Consider the following 20314-nt stretch of genomic DNA (forward strand, 5'->3'; position numbering starts at 1 on the left):
CTTTCTATGATTATTTCGATAATTTTCTTGTAATGCCACATATCAAATTACTTAAGTAATTACTTTCTTTATTGTCCTCTTCCCCTTTTGTGCCCTGCTTTGCTGATACAGTGCTGGTGGGTGTTTTAAGCTGTTCCTTGTGTAACAGCACTTCCCACCCCCAGAGTGGTATTTCTTCAAATGTGGTTCTGGGGTCCCCTGAGTTAGATCTCATGAAGTGCATGGTAAATGAACATTCCAGGGGACCTCAGGCTCATTTCAGATCTAACTCATCAGAATCTCTGGGCTTGAAATTAGCTGATTAATGAGCTCCCCAGGCGATGCATGTACAAAAAGAAAGCTTATGAAGCATGCTTAGAATGTTCTAGTGCAGATACTGTATAGGGTAGCATCTTACAAAACAGGCTCCCTCATAGTTTCTGCTGATTCAGATGTACTGGGAGAGACCTCTGGGATGTCTAGATGGGAAGAGCTCCATTGCAATTTTATTGAGAATCATACATTAGACTGGTACAGTTCGCTATATTGTGCAGTTTTCTGGTAGACATATTTAACAAGTGAACTGCAACAAGTGAAATTAATTTTTAAAATATTTTAACTTTAAACCAATATAACATACAATCATTTCACATATAATCAATATAAAATTATGGAGATGCATTACTTTCTTTCTCATATTAGGTCTTTGAAACTAGGCGTGTAGTTTATACTTGGAGCACATTTCAGGTTGAGGTAGCTGCATTTCAAGTGCTCAGTAGCCACATGTGAGTGGTTACTGAATTGCATAGTGCAATTCACTAGACAGTCTCAGTTAATCTGGAAGTGCTGGAACTGGGATATTTCTAAAATACTATTTTATCTGTGATCTCACTTGTAGGAGGGACCCAGTAGGAGATAATTTGAATCATGAGAATGGTTTCCCCCATACTGTTCTCGTGGTAGTGAATAAGTCTTATGAGATTTGATGGGTTTATCACGAGTTTCTGCTTTTGCATCTTCCTCATTTTTTCTGCTTGTCATTGCCACATAATAAGTGCCTTTTGCCTCCAGCCATGATTCTGAGGCCTCCCCAACCATGTGGAACTGTAAATCCAATTGAACCTCTTTTTCTTCCCAGTCTCAGGTATGTCTTTATCAGAAGCATGAAAATGCACTAATAAACCCTTCAAGTTCACTTAGAGACTGAGACCTTGGATAAAATCTAGTGATATCCCTTTACTGCTAGATATTCTCATGGTGTCTACATTTGTCCCCGAAAGGTAGCCACTCAAAACTTTGTGTGTGTGTGTGTGTGTGTGTGTGTGTGTGTGTGTGTATGTGTGTGATAGAACGATGAACACCTTCATTACACAGGGGAAGACAGAAAACAAGGATTTATTTACCTTTTGTGGCCTCGATTTTCCTAAGCTAGAACTCCAGCTATTTGGCCTCTAGCACGTAGCCATCTGCTCGGCCACACTATCCTGGCCTTGAAGCAATGCACGCAAGAAGCTTGCCCTGCTGGAACTGCTCCTCCAGGAGACTGCTGATTTTGGCATTCTTTTTCTTTTCATTGTATTTCTTCTGAATGTTTTTAGATCATGTTTTGTTTTCAAAATCTCTTCTTCCTCAGGAGTCAGCGCGGCTCCCTTCTTGAGGCCCGGGGCAGCGCACAGTGGGACTCCTACCATTGTCGGTACAGTATGCTGTGGATGAGCACGATGCAGCTCTTCACCAGGGTCCTGGTACCCACCAGCTCATTATTAGACGCATTGTAGACAACATCCATAATCCTTGTTTTGCGAGTACGACACTCTGAGCCCCAAGAGAAGTTCCCCATGGCCAGCCTCAGCACAGTATTTCTTGTTACCTTCCTGCACATGGACTGTGGATGCAGCGGGGGGCAAGTCTTGGTGTTGGCAGCCGGGTGCGCCAACTCATACTTCTGCTTCTTGTGGTAGGGCTTTCTCTTGCCCCCGGTCTTGCTGCGCTTGTGCCAGTTGTCCCAAGATGCCCTTAAATCACTGTTCTGAAGATGAACGGTTGGTTTCCATGAGCCTAAATGGAGTTGTGAATGGTGAAGGTGTCTGAGGAGACTGAGGCCTGAGTTAGGTTTGGGTGTTAAATAACTAACTGCACAGATCAGTCATTGTACAGCACGATGAGTATGTTACACAATGCAGCCTGCTGGATGGCTGTCACAGGGCCACCACACTGGGTTTGGTGGGATCAATGAGCTCCAGGAATGGTTTTCTGGAGGAAATTGTCCAGCGCAGCAATTAGAAGGTTTGCTCTGGCTCTTCAGGGAACGTGCAGAAACCATGAGGTTTGTGATACCTGAGCAGACAATTGGTTCACTCAACACGCAGTCCCTCTGGAGATAGTCAAGGAAAATGGGGCTCACCAAAAGAGAAGTTCCAAAGTGGGGAAAAGTCCAAAAACGTTGAGAGGCTGTTTTTTTTTTTTCCTAAATATCGTCCACTGCATTTAGTTAAACTATATTAAACTAATAACCCTTTACTCTGCACTGACTATGAAGGGGCATTATGGGATATACTAAAAAAGAATGCTCTGCTGCTCTGAACTTGCCCCCCGGGGAGGCTTATGGAAGAGCTGCACACAGCGACAGAGAAGTCTGGACACCGCTGGAGGGATGGCAGGAGGAGGGGAGTGAACAGCCAGTGGTGTTTGGAACAGTTCAGAGTAAGGTCAGAGATTTGTAGATGTGGAAACTAAATATTAGATATGTTCATGGAGGATTTATTTACCTTCTAAGTGACTCATCTGAGCTTCGAAGGAGAACCTTTAAGAGAAGGTGACAGGAATGGCAAGTTTAGTGTGCTTACTTTGAGGATAACAGAAGAAAAGCATTAATGCTATGGCTTGAACGCCTTTACTTGGCTTGCCTGCCTTATGGAACAAGAGCAAAGGGGGACTGTAGACTCCTCCTGGGGTCTTTGTCTAAGTCACAAATGCTGGAGCACATTCTCCAAGGTGAAGAAATCTGCCCTCTCTGGAAGTCTTTAAGTTAGTGTTATTACATCTCATGATACCATAGGGTACAATTCCATCTACTGGCATTCTGTAATTACTCTTCCTATTGATAGCCTTCATCCGTTCCATTATTTTAAACTTTATTTCAATCTACTGTTCAATTCTTAAAGAGCTCCTGAATGATGGCACCCATGAGGGTGATTGGGGTACAGAATCTTGATTGCTGGGGGAAAGGCAAAGCATTGTTCGTGTTTTGTATCTACAAATCCCCTACCTCACAAAGTCACAAACTTCAAAGTTTCCCAGATTCCTAGGGAGCAGCAGTTTTATCTTTAACTTGACAGATCTTTGGTAGCCCTTGATAAACTTTGTGAACTAGAAATTACTCCTCTTGTATTACCTATTCTAAAAATCCTAAACCAGAGGTCATCCCCTTTACCTTACTCTACCAGATGCCCCTCTGGAAAAAAACATGATTGCTCCTCTAAACTCCATTATACTTTATAAGGAATCACTGTTGTGGGCAAGACCACTTAGATTTTCACAGTGATACTTATCTTATTCCCTTTTAGTCCATGCTGGTCACACCTGGAAAGCAAATTCTCCTCTGATTTTTTTTTTTCTCACTTGTAGTGCCTGACACAAGTTCTTTGCATGCAGGTGGAATTGCAGTAAAGTTGCAAGAGGCATGGTAAAGCAGATAGGAGATGAGTTTTAATCTTGACTCTGGTCCCACAGCTCAGGTAGAATATACTATGTATCCATCTGCATTTGCATCTGTATTTCCCTACTAATGAAATGAGTTGCTACTGCTCATTTCAGTGGTGAAAAATCTGTAACTCCATAGCTATTTTCATACCTGTTCAAATGTGACATTAGATGCTGGTAACGTCAAAATAATGGATAAGCAGTTCAACTATATTATAAACATGGTCAAGAGTGCTCATTAAAAGTGCCGCTCTGAAGTCAGACTGCCTGGGTTCAGAACCTGGTATCATTACTGCCTTGGTGTGTAGCTTCTCTAGTTCTCAGACTATTCAATTTTTCTCATCCAGAAAACAGTGATAATAATGTTTATCTCATAGAGTTGTTGTGAGAATTGAGTTAATTTTGGGCACGATGTTTTTAACAGTCTGGCACATGGTGTGTCCAACAAATGTTGGCTATTAGAATTGTGATGATTTCTCCTGTGGTTTGAGTTTTTAGTCTATGCAAAGTAAAAGACTTAGAGAGGAGAAGCCACCCCTTCCAGATGCGGTGTGGCATTTAGTTTCCCAGGTGCGCATGTGAGTCACCTGCCTTGGTAACTCTCTAGTGCGCTCATGAATGTTTCCCAGTTGGTTTGTGTGTCTCTCTTCTTCCAACAGCAAGATAGGTGTTTCAAACTCTGCGACTTCTATCAGCACTCACGAGGAGCCTTCTATCCTTGGTGAACGCTGGCTTGTTTATCAGTCTCCAAACAGCACTGTGTGCTGAATATTCTGTCTGTACCTCTAGATTGACCTCCATTCTTCACCCTGATTTTTGCTCCCAGCAGGCTGACCTCCAAGGATCCCCTGACCCCTGTATCTTCTATATTCTGGTTAAAGTATAAGGGAGGTGCAGGAAGGCAATCAGAGAGCAGGAGGAAAGAGATGCTACGGGATCATCTCCCCTACCCCAACACGTTCCTTTTCTTCTGGGCTGCAGTCTGGCAGGGGCTGCACTCCTCTACTGAATGCCACAGCCCCTCTCAAGTGGCTCCTGTTTTACAACTTCCTGTTGGGTTCTAGTGGCTGCTGTTTCTCAGATCTGAAGGACTCCTGTTTTCTAGTTCTAAGTATGGCCACTTACCTGTTCCCTTATCTCTTGCTACATCTTGGTAGTCCCTTTATTGAAAGTTCTTCGGCTTCCTCCTTTGAGCACGCTATTTCCTAGCTGGTACATACTGACCTTGAGAAGGTTGATGCTTCCCCACCTACTTACTGTTGGGAAAAAAGTGGAATATTTTAACCTGCTCCTGCAATGTCAATACAGAATCGGCCCTTTCAAAGTTCAGCGCCACAGAATATGAAGAGCATTGGTTGGGAATAGCAGGGCACGAATTTTCTACATGGCTAAATACAATGATCTTCAGTGCAAAAACCCAAGTGGTAAAAGATGAACTCAAAGGATTGGAGTGAACACAGGTTTTATTATGACTCTTAAAACACTCTGGGTTATAAGAGAACTTACATTCTTAAACATAATTCTGTTGTGTTGATACAAACGTTTAGTGCCCATTGGATGACAGGACCAGGAATAAAATGTCTGAGTTAAGCTAGTGTGGATGATTGAGCTTATGACCAGGGGCTAGACTGGAGAGCGAGACATGGCAATAGCCTAACCCTGGCAAGACAGTGACCTAAGTACTCTAGACCTGGATATTTTTGATAGGTTCCTTGGAAAAACCTCTTCTTGGTCATTGAGAAAGTTTGAAAGGCTTTAGGGCTTTAATTAGATAAAATTTACCAGAAGGCAATATAACATAGGTACTCAGAAAAGAGGGCAATGGTTTATAAGAGCTTGACTCTGGCTCACATCTGAGAGACAAGAAAACATAAATCCTTCAGTCCTTTTACAGGAACCACTTTCCTGATAAATTAGTTTATGTAAAAACTCTGTTTGTGTTTGATGATTTTACTGTTAGGATTTTATTACTTGGTTCATGTGCCTGAGGAAGAGAACTGGTCCAGGAAGGATATATTTGTGAGCTTGAAGGCACATGTGGTTTACTTCTTGCAATTTTCTAATTTGGGGTCTGTATTTCAAACCCCAATTTTCCAATTTGGGGTCTATATTTCAATCAAATAGAGATCAAATCTCTTTTCCTCTGTGTTTGTGGATCTTTCTGGGTTCCACCCTTAAAATTAGCATCATGGTTCCCATGGCAACGAATGTACCTAGAAGACAGGAAGAAAGGAAAAGGACTAAATAAAATATTATGAAGCTGTATCTGAAAAACAGGAATTAATTATGAACTTGAACAAAGAGTTATAAAGCAAGTGGTTGGGGAGATGGGTATGAAGCATATGAAGTCTTTGGTTTAAGACCTCTGTGATTCACTTACTGCTTCACTACTTTGTTTATTCAGCAGCCCCCAAACCACTGCTAGTTTTCTCTTCCCTCTCACCTCTCAGATCTAACACAGAACACCATTGGGGTCAGGACAGTGCATAGTTCAGGACGAGTTTACCTCTTCAGGGTACATTTTGTAAGATGTTCCCAAAGTCATATGGACCCTTGGTTAGTGTCTTAGTCTGTGCAGAATGCTATAATAGCATACATAGACTGGGTGGCTTAAACAGCAGAAATTGATTTCTCTCAGTTATGGAGGCTGGGAAATTCAGAAGCAAGGTGCTGGCTGATTTGATTCTTGGTGAGGGCCCTCTTCCTGGCTTGTTGATGGCCGTGTTCTTGCTGTGTCTTTTCATGGTGGAGCAAGAGATGTGCTGTCTCCTCTTCTTTTTATAAGTGTATGAATTCTATCACACAGGATCTACCCTCATGACTTAATCTAATTCTAATTACTTTCCAAAGGTCCTGCCTCCAAATACCACCATATTGGGGATTAGGACTTCCATATGTGGAGGGACACAAATGTTCTGTCCATTGCATTCTGTTTCTGGACCTCTGTAATTTATGTCCTTCTCACTTGCAAAATACATTTATTCCATTCCAATAGCACCAAAAGTCTTAATTCATTCCACTGTTAATTCTAAAATCCAGAGTCTTGCCTAAATGTCGTCTAAATCAGTTGTGGAAGAGACTTGAGGTATGATTTATCCTGAGGCAAAATTCCTCTCCAACCTGTGAAATCAGAGAAATGATGTATTTTCAAAATGCAGTGGTTGGCCAGGCATGAGATACATTCCCATTCAGGAAGGGGTGATAGGTTCTGAGCAAGTCCTAAACCTAGCAAGGCAAACTTCTTAAGATTGTAAGACTTTAGAATAAAATCTTTGGTCCAGTTTTCTGCCCTTTAAACACACTGGGGATGACAAGGAACTCTCTCCTTGAACAAATGTGAATCAGGCTCCTCTGAGTCCCCTTTCTGACTAAGCCCTGCTGTGGGCTCTGTCCTTGAGCCACTTATTTCTGTTTTAGTAAGAATCCTGATGAGTCAGTTCAATGCCAATCTCTGACCTTTGTTATCTTACCACTTTTCGCTAACTTCAGTAAGAGTCCTGTCAGGCAGTTTAGCTGGAATCCTCCCATAGCCTTGATGTTTCCTCTTACAAAACCACTGACCTTCCCACCAGCAAACCTGCTTCTTGGCTATACAGCCCTACTGGTCCTTTTTGTATACAGAATTGAGCCCAATCTTTCTCCCTTACTGTCAAGCCCCATAGCCATAATCTCTTTTGAATAGAATCTTTAACAAGTCATTACCAGGTGTCTAAATATATATTTTTTCTTTAACAGTTATGGCTTCCACAACTCGGGATCAGATTCATGGTTGGATCCCCACACTTCCCACTTGAGACCTCAAGTGTGCACCTTTGAAGTCTTTGTCTTCACTCTTGGCTGATTGATCAGGGATCCATTGGTGAGTCCAGATTCTGAGCCAGTGCTTTGAATGGCAGTCCATTGATGCATGGTAGGGACAGTTTCATTCTTAAAATTAAAGGTACTTCTGGGGCTGAAAGTTGCTCCTGGCTCCTTGTTTTCAGTGGGGTTCCCTCACTGACTCTTGGGCTGAAATTATTTTCCCAGATCCTTGTGTGGCCTCTCTGTTCTATTTGATCTCACTTCTCCCATGGGAACTTCTCAGTCACCAAAATTTCCCTTCTTGAACTCGCGTCAAATTTGGAACTTCAACAGCATCTTTGGGAAACATCTCCCCAAAATGACTCCTCTAAGACCTCTCCCTTCCCATCACCTGCACTCCTCCTTTCTCCTTTTACCAGCTTTTGTCTTCCCTTCGCTCCTTTGTGTCCTTGGATAGTGTTCTTTCAAGCCACTATGTCCCTCACCACTCCGTTGCTTCTGCCAAGCCTTTCCCTTCCCAGTTCAGCTTCTCAGCTCCCTATAGTCCCTGAGACTTTAGCCCCCTCAACCACCCGCTGTGGGGCTCTCAAGGAACTCAGACCCCTAAAAGCAACTACCTGAGGCTGAAAAGGAAAAAAGCTAATTAGTAACAGATAAGGCTTTGGATACACCCAGACAGTCTTGATGTTCCCTCAGTGTCTTGTCTGAAATGTAGTTTATTACCTCAGTAAGATTACAGATGATGGCAAAAGGAAATCTTTAAAATCTCCTTAAATATTGGTAAAAACATTCACCCTTATACTGAGCAGGTAACCTTAAGTTATTCCATCTGGTAGAAACACAATTTGGATAAAAGTATTATATAGAGCAAAAAGTGAAAAACAACTCACGTAAATGCCTGACTCAGGGCTAAAACTTTAAAATAAAAGCACAGATCTCATTTTGCATCTTATCTCTGTGTGTATATGTATGTATATTACCATGTATATTTCCCTGCTTCTACATACTATTACTAAGTTTATAAAATCCCTTAAAGTAGTTCTGTTCTCATGGTTTAGAAAGAAATAAGTGCTCATATGAATTGTCTTCCCAAACTCCCAGAAATGTAGCAGCCAACTAAAATGTATTTCAAATTCACATGGGTTGGATAAATAATCCTTAAAAAGGAGGCTAGTATAATAGTATTGGTTTAATAAAAACAGCTGTATATTCTGAGTTATCAGCATGAAATATAATATGGACATATAATCTACTTGGGTCTACTAGTTAGGTTAAAAAATACTTAGCAGGGAAATAACTGGAGATGATAGCCAGCCCTGTTCAATGTTATGTGTCTATCTAAAAATATATTTTCAAAATATTTTTGGTGACTCTACTCCTTTAGAGTTATGCTAAGTTAGATATTAAGAGTCTATATCATTTCTAAACAAATATACTATTATGTTTTGCTAAGTACAAGTTTACATTTGTCTTCTTATTTATATATGATATTATATGGAAAGACTAATTATATTCGAGCTTGTTAATAAACACGTTCTGTTTGCCACATTGAGAATCTGTATTATGAAACAGCATATGCCTATAAAATTGTGAGATGATGTATTCAAAAAATTTGCTAGTCTTTCAGAGAACACTGGTATGTGACAGGTGGTTCACAGTCATCTACTCCTAGTTTCTCTGTTTAAAAGTTTACTAATGGTCTAAAATTACTATATGGGAATAAGACTAAAATAATAAGAGAAACAACCCTGCATGCAAAGTCCACAAGAAAAGTAGGATATATTTTTTGATATAGCTGTATAAGGTATAAACGATGTGTTTTTGTTAAGGAAAAAAGAGTGATTTTATTGTGAAGTAGAATGGCTGGTTATTCTAGAATGAGAGAGGGAAATCTATGGAGAAAGCCTCTAAATCAGAATAAATACAGAAAGTTGTAGAAGGTTTGCAGAGAAGTAATTTTATGTGTAGTTGAGCTAGCTAAGAGTAAATATATTGAGGAAGGGGGCAAAAAAAAGAGTAAATATGTTTATTTTAGAAAGTTTTTAAAAATAATGAACTCAATATCAAAAGTAGACTGCTATAAACCTAGAATTTTGGTGTCTCTCTGTCAAAAATGACAACATTCTCATGGATTATGATCTACTGTTAATAAGAAATTGTAAAATGGTTTTTACTTTATCTTTAAAGTAATCTGCCTAGGAAACAGATTCTGTGTTTTATCAGAATTTTTTTTTGTGATTTATGTTCACCTTTATCATGTCCTTGATTATTTAGGAGAACTGAGATTTTGACTTTTAAAAGAGCTAAGATTTAAAAAATATTTTTGGCAATTGTACGTTCCTGAAATCAAATCCTAAGTGAAATCTTATTTTTAAACTGATTTGAGCTTTTCCGGAGGGCCTCCTGGAAAATCTCAAAAGATTTGTTCTTACACTTTCTAGACATGTTAAAGATAATTTGATTAGTTACTACATCGAATTTCATGTAAAGGCATTGTCATATAAGAAGAGATGCTAATCTTCCCCAAATTATGTTTGCATGGGTAGATATTAATATAAATATTTCAGAAATTGTATGAAAATTCTAAATTTTTGTCACTGTTCTTACTTTCCATATGTCCTAGTGTAATGTTATCTATTGTAATTCCACTTAATATTTTAAAATGTTACATACCACAGAAACAAATTCCCTTGTTAGTTGTGCCATTTTAATAATCTCATTGGATTTTTAAAAAGCAGTTTTAGGTTTACAGCCATATGAAAGGAAGTACAGATATTTCTCATATGCTCCCTACTCCCACACATGCATCTCTGGTTCCATTACCAACATCGCCCAGCAGGGTGGTGCATTTGTTACAGTTGAACATACATTGACACGTCATAATCGCCTAAAGTCCATAGTCCACATTAGGGTTCACTGTTGATGTCTGTTCTAAGGGTTTGGACAAATGTATACTGACATATCCACCATTATAGTATTTTAGGGAGTAGTTTTACTGCCCTAAAGATCCCGTGTTCTCAGGAACAGAAAACCAAACACCGCAGGTTCTCATTCATAAGTGGGAGTTGAACAATGAGAACACATGGACACAGGAAGGGGAACATCACACACCAGGGTCTGTCAGGGTTGGCGGGTGAGGGGAAAGGGGAGGGAGAGCATTAGGAAAAATACCTAATGGATGTGAGGCTTAAAACTTAGATGATGGGTTGATCAGTGGAGCAAACCACCATGGCACATGTATACCTATGTAACCTGCATGTTCTGCACATGTATCCCAGATCTTAAGGTAAAATTAAAAAAAAAGAGAACACATTGCTACCCCCTCCCCCATAAAATAATCCAGTGTTCTCCCCACTCATCACTTCCTACCCACTAACCTCTGGCAACTACTGATTTTTTGACTGTCTCCATAGTTTTGCCTTTTCCAGAATATAATATGGTTAGAATTACATAATATGCAGCCTTTTAAGAGTGGTTTCTTATATTTAATAATATGCATTTAAACTTCCTTCATGTTTTTTCATGACTTGATATCTCATTTTTAGCACTGAATAATATTTCTTTTTCTGTATGTACCACAGTTTATTCACCTACTGAAGTACATCTTGGTTGCCTCCAATTTGTCAATTATAAACAAAGCTGCTATAAAAATCCATGTGGAGGTTTTTGTGTGGATATAAGTTTTTATTTCCTTTGGTTAGATGCCAGGGAGCACAATTGCTGGATCATATGTTAACAGTGGGTTTAGTTTTGTGAGAAATTGCTACACAGTCTTCCAAAGTAGCCTTACCATTTTCCATTCTCACTAGTAATTAGTGAGAATTCCTGTTGCTCCATTCCATCACTGCTAGCATTTGGCGTTGTCAGTGTTGTGGATTTTAGTCATTCTAATGGGTGTATTGTGGTATATCATTATTTTAATTTGCATTCTCTGACATGTGATATGGAGCACCTTTTCATATGCTTTTTTGCCATCTGTGTATCCTCTTTGATGGGATCTCAAGATCTCTGTTCTATTTTTTAATTTTCTTTTTTTTTTACTGTTGAGTTTTGAGTCTTTTTTTATATTTTGGGTAATATTTTTTTTTTTATCAGATGTGTCTTTTGGAAATATTTTCTTCTCATCTATGGCTTGTCTTGTTCTAGTCACACTGTATTTTACAGAGAAGTTTTTAATTTTAATAAAGTCCAGCTTATCAATTATTTCTTTCATAGATCATGCCTTTCATGTTATATCTATAAAGTCATTATAATACCCAAGGTCATCTAGGTTTTTCCCTATGTTATCTTTGAGTTTTATAGTTCTGTATTTTATGTTTAGTCCCATGATCCATTTTTAGTTAATTATTATAAAGGGTATAATATCTGTGTCTAGATTCATATTTTTTATATGTAGATGTCCAGCTTCTTAGCACTACTTGTGGAAAAGACTATCTTTGCTGTGCTGTATTACTTTTGCTCCTTTGTCAAAGACTAGTTGACTGTGTTTCTGTGGGTCTATTTCTGGGCTCTCTGTTCTGTATCACTTGTGTATTTTTCTACTATATATCAGTCTATTCTTTCACCAATACCACACTGTCTTGATTACTATGGCTTTATAGTAAGTCTTGGATTTGGGTACTGTTAGTCTTACAACTATTGTCCTCTTTCAATGTTGTGTTGGCTATTCTGGGTCTTTTGCGTCTCCGTATAAACTTTAGAGTTAGTTTGTCAATACTGTATCCACAAAATAAATTTCTTGGATTTTGATTGTGATTGAACAAAATCTATAGATCATATTGGAAGGTACTGACCTCTTGACAATATTACATTTTCCTAACCATAAACATAGAGTGTCTCTTTTTATTTAGTTTTTTCTTGATTTCTTTCATCACTTTTTTAGTTTTACTCATATAGATCTTGCACATATTTTGTTAGATTTATTTCTAAGTATTTCATTTTTATGAGATGCTACTGTAAATGTTATTGTTTTATATGAAAGTGATTAATTTTTTGTATATTAATCTTTTATCCTGCAACTTTGTTATAATTGCTTATTCCAGAATTCTTTTGGATTTTCTTCCTAGATGATTATGTCATCTGCAAACAAAGATAGGCTTATGGCTTACTCCCCTATCAGCATTCCTTCTATTTTCTTGTATTATTTCATTAGCTGAGACTTACAGTATGATGTTAAAAACTAATGATGACAGGAAACATCCTTTCCTTGTTCCTGATCTTAGCAAGAACATTTCCAGTTTGTAAACATTTAGTATGATGTTAACTCTAGTTTCTTTTGTACGTACTCTTTAAGTTGAGAAAATTCCCATCTATTCTTAGTTTACTGAGATTTTATTTTTTTAATCATGAATGGTATTGGCACTTGCCAAATGCTTTCCTGCATCTATTAATGTGATCATGTGATTTTTATTTTTTAACCTTTTGATGTAATGTATTACCTTAATTGATTTTCAGTGTTGAACCAGCCTTGCATACCTGAGATAAATTATGGTGTATATTCCTCCTTCCTTGGTCTGGCTAGAGCCCTATCAATTTTATTAATCTTTTTAATCTTAATGAAACTAGCTTTCAGCTTCATTGATTTTCTATATTTCCAATTTTATTGATTTCTGCTTTAATTTTAATTTTTTTTTCTGTTTACTTCATGTTTAATTTGCTGTTTCCAGTTTCCTAAGATAAAAACATAAATCATTGATTTTAGATCTTTCTTCTTTTCTAATACATGAAGAAGATGCTGTAAATTTCTTCTAAGCACTACTTTCACTGCCTTTCACAAAATTGATGTTGTATTTTAATTTTCAATAAATTCAAAATACTTAAACATTTCTCTTAAGATTTCTTTTTTGACCCATATGTTATTCAGGAATGTGCTTAGCCTCCATGTATTTTGGGATTTTCCAGTTCTTTCTGTTACTGATTTCTAGTTCAATTTCATTTTGATCTAAGAACAGACATATAATTTCTATTCTTTTAAATCTATTAAGGTGGGATTTATGACCCAGAATGTGGTCTACCTTGGTGAATGTTCCATGTGAGCTTGAGAATAAAGTGTATTCTGCTGTTGTTGGATGAAGTAGTATCTAGGTGTCAGTTACATTCAGCTGATTGATAGTATTGTTGAGTTCAACTGTATCCTTCTTGCTTGCTGGATGTATCCATTTCTATAGGAATCTTAAACTCTTCAACTATAATAGTGGATTCCTCTCTTTCTTTTTGCAGTTCTATTATTTTTTTTGACTTTATTCCTATTTTTATCTTCCACTTTTTTCTGCATTTTATGTTTCTAATTGCACAGTTTGTATAATTCGATTTTCTTTTATTTAGCATACCAATTATATATATATTTTTTAACTTTTTTGAGTAGTTGCCATATAGTTTGGAATATACATGTCCAACTAATTCAAGTCCACTTTCAAATAACACTATACTGCTTCAAGAGAAGTGTTAGCAGCTTATAATAACAAAATGCCAATTTCTTTCTCCTGTCCCTTGTATCATTGCTATCATTCACTTACATATGTATACATAGCATACATATATATATATAAATATATGTAATCAGATACATTATTGCTATTATTACCTTGAACAAATTTATCCATTTGATTAAGGATAAAAAATGAAAGTTTTTCTTTTATCTTATTTCTTCTTCCTTGTGCTTCCTTTACGTAGATCTCAGTTTTTGACCTATATTGTATTTCCTTTCTTTAAAGAACTTCTTTTAACATTTCTGGAAATGCAGATCCACTGGCAACAAGTTCTCTGTTATTGTTTTTCTGAGAAAATCTTTCTCTCTTTCAGTTTTGAGGGATAATTTCACAGGATGTACAGAATTCTAGCTTGGTGTTTTTTTTCTATTAACTCTTTAAATCACTGTATTTTTGCCTGCATGATTTCTGAGAAGTCAGATATAATTCTGATCGTTGGTCCTCTGTTGGTGATATGCTTTCTCTCTTTGGCTTCTTTTGGGATTGTTTTCTGTATTTTTGCTTTTCTGTAGTTTTATAGGTATAGGATTTTCTTGTTTTGTGTCTTTTTGGTCATTTATCCTGTTTGATTTACTCTGAGCTTCCCAAATCTGTGGTTTAGTGTCTGGCATTAACTTGGGGGAAACACCCGGTCATTGTTGTTTCAAGTACTTATTCTGTTCCTTTCTTTTTTCTAGTTATCCCACAGTTCTTGGATAATCTGTTTTATTTTTTCAGTTTTCTTTCTCTTTGCTTTTTAGTTTTGGAGACTTCTATTGATATATCCTCAATTTTAGAGATTCTTCCTTCAGCTCTGTCTGGTACGCTAAGCCCATCTATCTTAGTCTGTTTTTGCTGTTAATACAGAATACCACTGATATGGTCTGGCTGTGTCCCCACCCAAATCTCATCTTAAATTTTAGCTCCCATCATCCCCAAATATCCTGGGAGGAACCCTGTGGGAGTAATTGAATCATGGGGGCTAGTCCCATATGCTGTTCTCATGATAGTGAGTGAGTTCTCATGAGATCTGATGATTTTGTATGGGATTTACCTTACTTCACTCTGCACTTCTCTCTCCTGCTGCCATGTGAAGAATGATGTGTTTACATCCCCTTTTGCCATGATTGTAAGTTTCCTGAGGCTTCCCCAGTCATGCAGAAATAATTAAAGAGTCAATTAAACCTCTTTCCTTTATAAGTTACCCAGTCTCAGACAGTTCTTTGTATTAATAACAGTGTGAGAATGGACTAATAAAACTACAGATAGGGTAATTTATAATTAACAGAAACGTATTGGCTCACAGTTCTGGAGGCTGGAAAGTCAAAACCTGAGGGGCTGGCATCTAGTTAGAACCTTCTCACTGTGTCATGTCATGGTATAAGGGCAAAGGTAGGGTGAGAAAGACAGCAAGGGGAGATGGAGTCATCCTTTCATAAGGAAACCCTCCTGTGATAATAAATGCACTCACAATAATGGCATTAATCCATTCATGAGGGCAGAACCCTCATTACCCAAACACCTCCCATCAGGGCCCACCTCTTAAAAATTCCACATTAGTGATCAAGTTCCAACACATAAACTTTGGGGGATACATTCAAATCATAGCATGCCACAAAATTTGGGACCCCCAAGTTTATGTGCTTCTCAAGTGCAAAATACATTTACTCCATCCCAGTAGCCCCCAAAGTGTTAACTTACTCTAGTATCAACTCAAAGTTCAAGTCCAAAGCCTCATCTAATTCAGATATGGGTGATACTTGAGACATGATTCATCATGAGGCAAATTTCCCTCCAGCTGTGGCCCTGTAAAATAGAAACAATTATCTACTTCCAAGATACAGTGGTAGGATAGCCATAAGATAAATATTCCTATTCTAAAAGGGAGAAATAGGTTTAAAAAAGTGGGGAGGGGTAAGTAGTCTCAAGTAAGTTCAAAACCCAATGAGGCAAACCAAACTAAATCCTGAGGCTTGGAAATAATTGTCTTTGACTCCATGTCCCACCTTCCAGACACACGAGGGTGGGTCTTGGGCTACCAAGTCCTCAGGCAGCCCTGTCCCTATGGCTTTGCTGGGTTCAGCCCATGTAGGAGCTCTCATGGATTGGAGTTTTTTGCCTGCAACTCTCCTAGGCTGTGCTGTATGCTGGTAACTACAGTTCTGGGATCTCTGTGGCAGCTCTGGCCCCACAGTTCCACTGGGCATTACCCTACTTGGGAATCTTTGTGGTAACTCCACCACTGTAACAAGTTTCTGCCTGGGCCCCCAGGCTGTCTGATACATGTTTTGAAATCTAGCTGGAGGCTCCTATGGCCCCACACCCTGTGTACTCTGCAAACCTGAAAAATTGGCACCACATGAATACCACTAATGTGTACTGCTTGTAACTTATGGAGCAGTGGTCTGAGTTGCATCAGGCCTGCTTGAGCCACAACTGGAGCATCTGCCGAGTATTGTGCTGGGATGTGGGAGCAGAGTCTTGAGGCGTCCCAGGGAAGCAAACCTATGGAAAGTACCGCTGGCCAGTCGCTCAAAACCATCATGCCCTCCAAAACTCTAGGCCTGGGATGGGAAGGGCAGCCTCAGATATTTTCAAAATACCTTTAGAGTTATTCTGCCATTATCTTGATGAATGTAACATGGATTTTTTCTAGCCATACTAATCCCTTCATCAAGCATCACTTGGCTGCATCTTTGTAAGTTTTGTTGTTCTTTATGTGACAAGGCTGCAAATCTTAAAAATCTCTGTTTGCTTTCCTTTTAATTGTAAATTCCATCTTTATATCACTTCTATTCTCTTATTTTACTATAGGCAATTAAAAGAAGCCACAGAGCTCCTTCACATTTTACACAGAGGTTACTTTTGCCAGATATCCTAGTTCATGCTCCTAAACTCTGCCTTCCACAGAGCCCTAGGACAACAACATAATCCAGCCAAGTTCTTTACCACTTTATAGTAAGAATAGGCTTTACTCCAGTTTCCAAGAAGATACCTTTCATTTTTATCTGAGACCCCATCAGAATGGCCTTTACTATTTATATATCTACGAACATTCTGATCATGATCAATTGAAAGTAATCTCTAGGATCTTAAATATTTTCCCTACAGCTCTTCTTTTCTGTTGAGCCCTTACCAGATTTATCTTTGATGCTCCTTTTATGAAAATAAAGGCTTTTCCAAGCATTTACTTGAAAACTGTTCCAGCCTGTACCCATTACCCAGTTCTAAAGCTGCTGCCATGTTTTCATGTATTTGTTTTAGCAACAGCTCCAATTCTTGGTACCCATTTTTGGTATTAGTCCATTTTTGCTGCTATAACAGAATACCACAGACAAGGCAATTTAGAAGGAAAAAAAACATATTGGCTTATGGTTCTGGAGGCTAGGAAGCCCAAGATTGAGTGGATGGCATCTTGCAAAGCCTTCTTTGTGTGTCATCGCATTGCAGAAGGGCAAAGAGAGGATGAGAGTGAACAAGAGGATCAAACTCATCTTTTTATAAGAGCCCATTCCTGTTATAATGAACCCACTTCCATTCCTGTTATAATGAACCCACTTCCATGATGATGACATTAATTCATTCATGAGGGCAAAGCTCTTACCCTTTACTAGGTCCCCTCTCCCACAACCTCTACATTAGTGATCAAGTTTCTAACCTATAAACTTTGGCAGGGGCACATTCAAACTATAGCACTGTCAAACTCATTCTTAATTTTGATCTTTAGCATTTAAAAATTGTTTTCCGGCCAGGCGCGGTGGCTTATGCCTGTAATCCCAGCACTTTGGGAGGCCGAGGTGGGCGGATCATGAGGTCAAGAGATCGAGACCATCCTGGCCATGGTGAAACCCCGTCTCTATTAAAAATACAAAAATTAGCTGGGCGTGGTGGCACGCGCCTGTGGTCCCAGCTACTCGGGAGGCTGAGGCTGGAGAATCTCTTGAACCCAGGAGGTGGAGGTTGTAGTGAGCAGAGATTGCACCACTGCACTCCAGCCTGGTGACAGAGCAAGACTTCCTCTCAAAAAAAAAAAATGATAATAAAAAAATTGTTTTCCTATGATTTCTGTCTCTGTTATTATACTGCCAAACTGTTCTTGCATGCTGTTCACTTTATCCTTTAGGGCTTTTTAGCATATTAACTAGTTATTTTAAATTCCTTGTCTAGTGCCAGATTTCAAAGGGAATGCTTCCAGTTTTTGCCCATACAGTAATTTATAGATTCAACGCTATCCCCATCAAGCTATCAATGACCCTCTTCACAGAACTGGAAAAAACAACCTTAAACTTCATGTGGAACCAAAAGAGAGCCCACATAGCCAAGACAATTTTTTTTATTGCATTTTAGGTTTTGGGGTACATGTGAAGAACATGCAAGATTGTTGCATAGGTACACACATGGCAGCATGATTTGCTGCCTTTCTCCCCTTCACCTATATCTGGCATTTCTCCCCATGCTATCTCTCCCTAACTCCCCACCCCCTACTGTCCCTTCCCTATTTCCCTGCAATGGACCCCAGTGTGTGATGCAGCCAAGACAATCTTAAGCAAAAAGAACAAAGCCGGAGGCATCATGCTACCTAATTTCAAACTATACTACAAGGCTACAGTAATCAAAACAGCATGATACTGGTACCAAAACAGAGATATAGACCAATGGAACAGAACAGAGGCCCTGGAGGCAATGCCACACATCTGCAACCATCTGATCTTTGACAAACCTGACAAAAACAAGCAATGGGGAAAGGACTCCATATTTAATAAATGGTGTTGGGAAAACTGGCTAGCAGTGTGCAGAAAGCAGAAACTGGATCCCTTCCTGACACCTTACACTAAAATTAACTCCAGAAGGATTAAAGACTTAAACGTAAGACCTAACACCATAAAAACCCTAGAAGAAAAGCTAGGTAAAACCATTCAGGACATAGGCATAGGCAAGGACTTCATGACTAAAACAACAAAAGCATTGGCAATAAAAGCCAAAATAGACAAATGGGACCTAATTAAACTATAGAGCTTCTGTTCAGCAAAAGAAACAATTATTAGAGTGAACCAGCAACTAACAGAATGGGAAAAAGTTTTTGCAATCTACCCATCTGACAAAGGGCTAATATCCAGAATCTGTAAAGAACTAAAACAGATTTCCAAGAAAAAAACAAAAAAACCCATCCAAAAGTGGGCAAAGGATATGAACAGACACTTTTCAAAAGAAGACATATATGGGGCCAACAAACATATGAAAAAATGCTCATCATCACTGGTCATTAGAGAAGTGCAAATCAAAACCCCACTGAGATACCATCTCACACCAGTTAGAATGGTGATCATTAAAAAATCTGGAGACAACAGATGCTGGAGAGGATGTGGAGAAATAGGATCAATTTTACACTGTTGGTGGGAGTGTAAATTAGTTTAACCATTGTGGAAGACAGTGTGGAGATTCCTCAAGGACCTAGAAATAGAAATTCCATTTGACCCAGCAATCCCACTACTGGGTATATACCCAAAGGATTATATGTCATTTTATTATAAAGACACATGCACACGTATGTTCATACTGGCACTGTTTACAATAGCAAAGACCTAGAACCAACCCAAATGCCCCTCGACAATAGACTGGACAAGGAAAATGTGGCACATATACACCATGGAATACTATGCAGCCATAAAAATTGATGAGTATTTGTCCTTTGTAGGGACATAGATGAATCTGGAAACCATAATCCTCAGCAAACTGACACAAGAACAGAAAATCAAACTCCACATGTTCTCATTCATAGGTGGCTGTTGAACAATGAGAACACATGGACACAGGAAGGAGAGCATCACACACTGGGGTCTGTTGGTGGAGGCCAAGGGAGGGAGAGTGGGGGGATGAGGAGGTCAGGGAGGGATAACATGGGGAGAAATGCCAGATGTAGGTGAGGGGGGTATGGAGGCAGCAAACCACATTGCCATGTGTGTATTTATGCAACAATGCTGCATGATCTGCACATGTACACCAGAACCTAAAGTACAATTAAAAAAAAAATCCTGCTCTGCTAGTTCCTACATCTCTGCCATGTCTGATTCTGATGCTTGCTCTGCCTCTTCAACTTCTGTTTTTTGGCTCTTAGTTTGCTTAGTAAACTTTTCTTTATAGTAGATACCATGTAATGGATTAAAAAAAAAACTGCTATAAATAGGCTAGGCCTTATTAATGTGGTGGTAAGGTGTGGGAAGAGGAGAAGCATTCTGTGATCTTATGATTAGGTCTCAGTCTTTGGTGATCATTTGCTTTTAGACTGAATTTCACAAGTGCTTCTCAGACCCTGCCTGCCTTAGATGGGACAGAATGGCTAGAGCAGGCTGATTATTTCCCTTCCA

At 38.8% G+C, this 20314-nt stretch overlaps 1 pseudogene; it reads right to left on the reverse strand.

Annotated features, from left to right (window-relative positions):
• Positions 1-1374: 1374 nt before the first annotated feature.
• On the reverse strand, positions 1375-15074 carry LOC105725171 (small ribosomal subunit protein eS8-like; annotated as a pseudogene).
• Between the last annotated feature and the right edge of the window lie 5240 nt (positions 15075-20314).

This window comes from Aotus nancymaae, unplaced genomic scaffold (assembly GCF_030222135.1).
Source record: "Aotus nancymaae isolate 86718 unplaced genomic scaffold, 86718_ANA_hifiasm-v0.15.2.pri h1tg000011l, whole genome shotgun sequence".
Lineage (NCBI taxonomy): Eukaryota > Metazoa > Chordata > Mammalia > Primates > Aotidae > Aotus > Aotus nancymaae.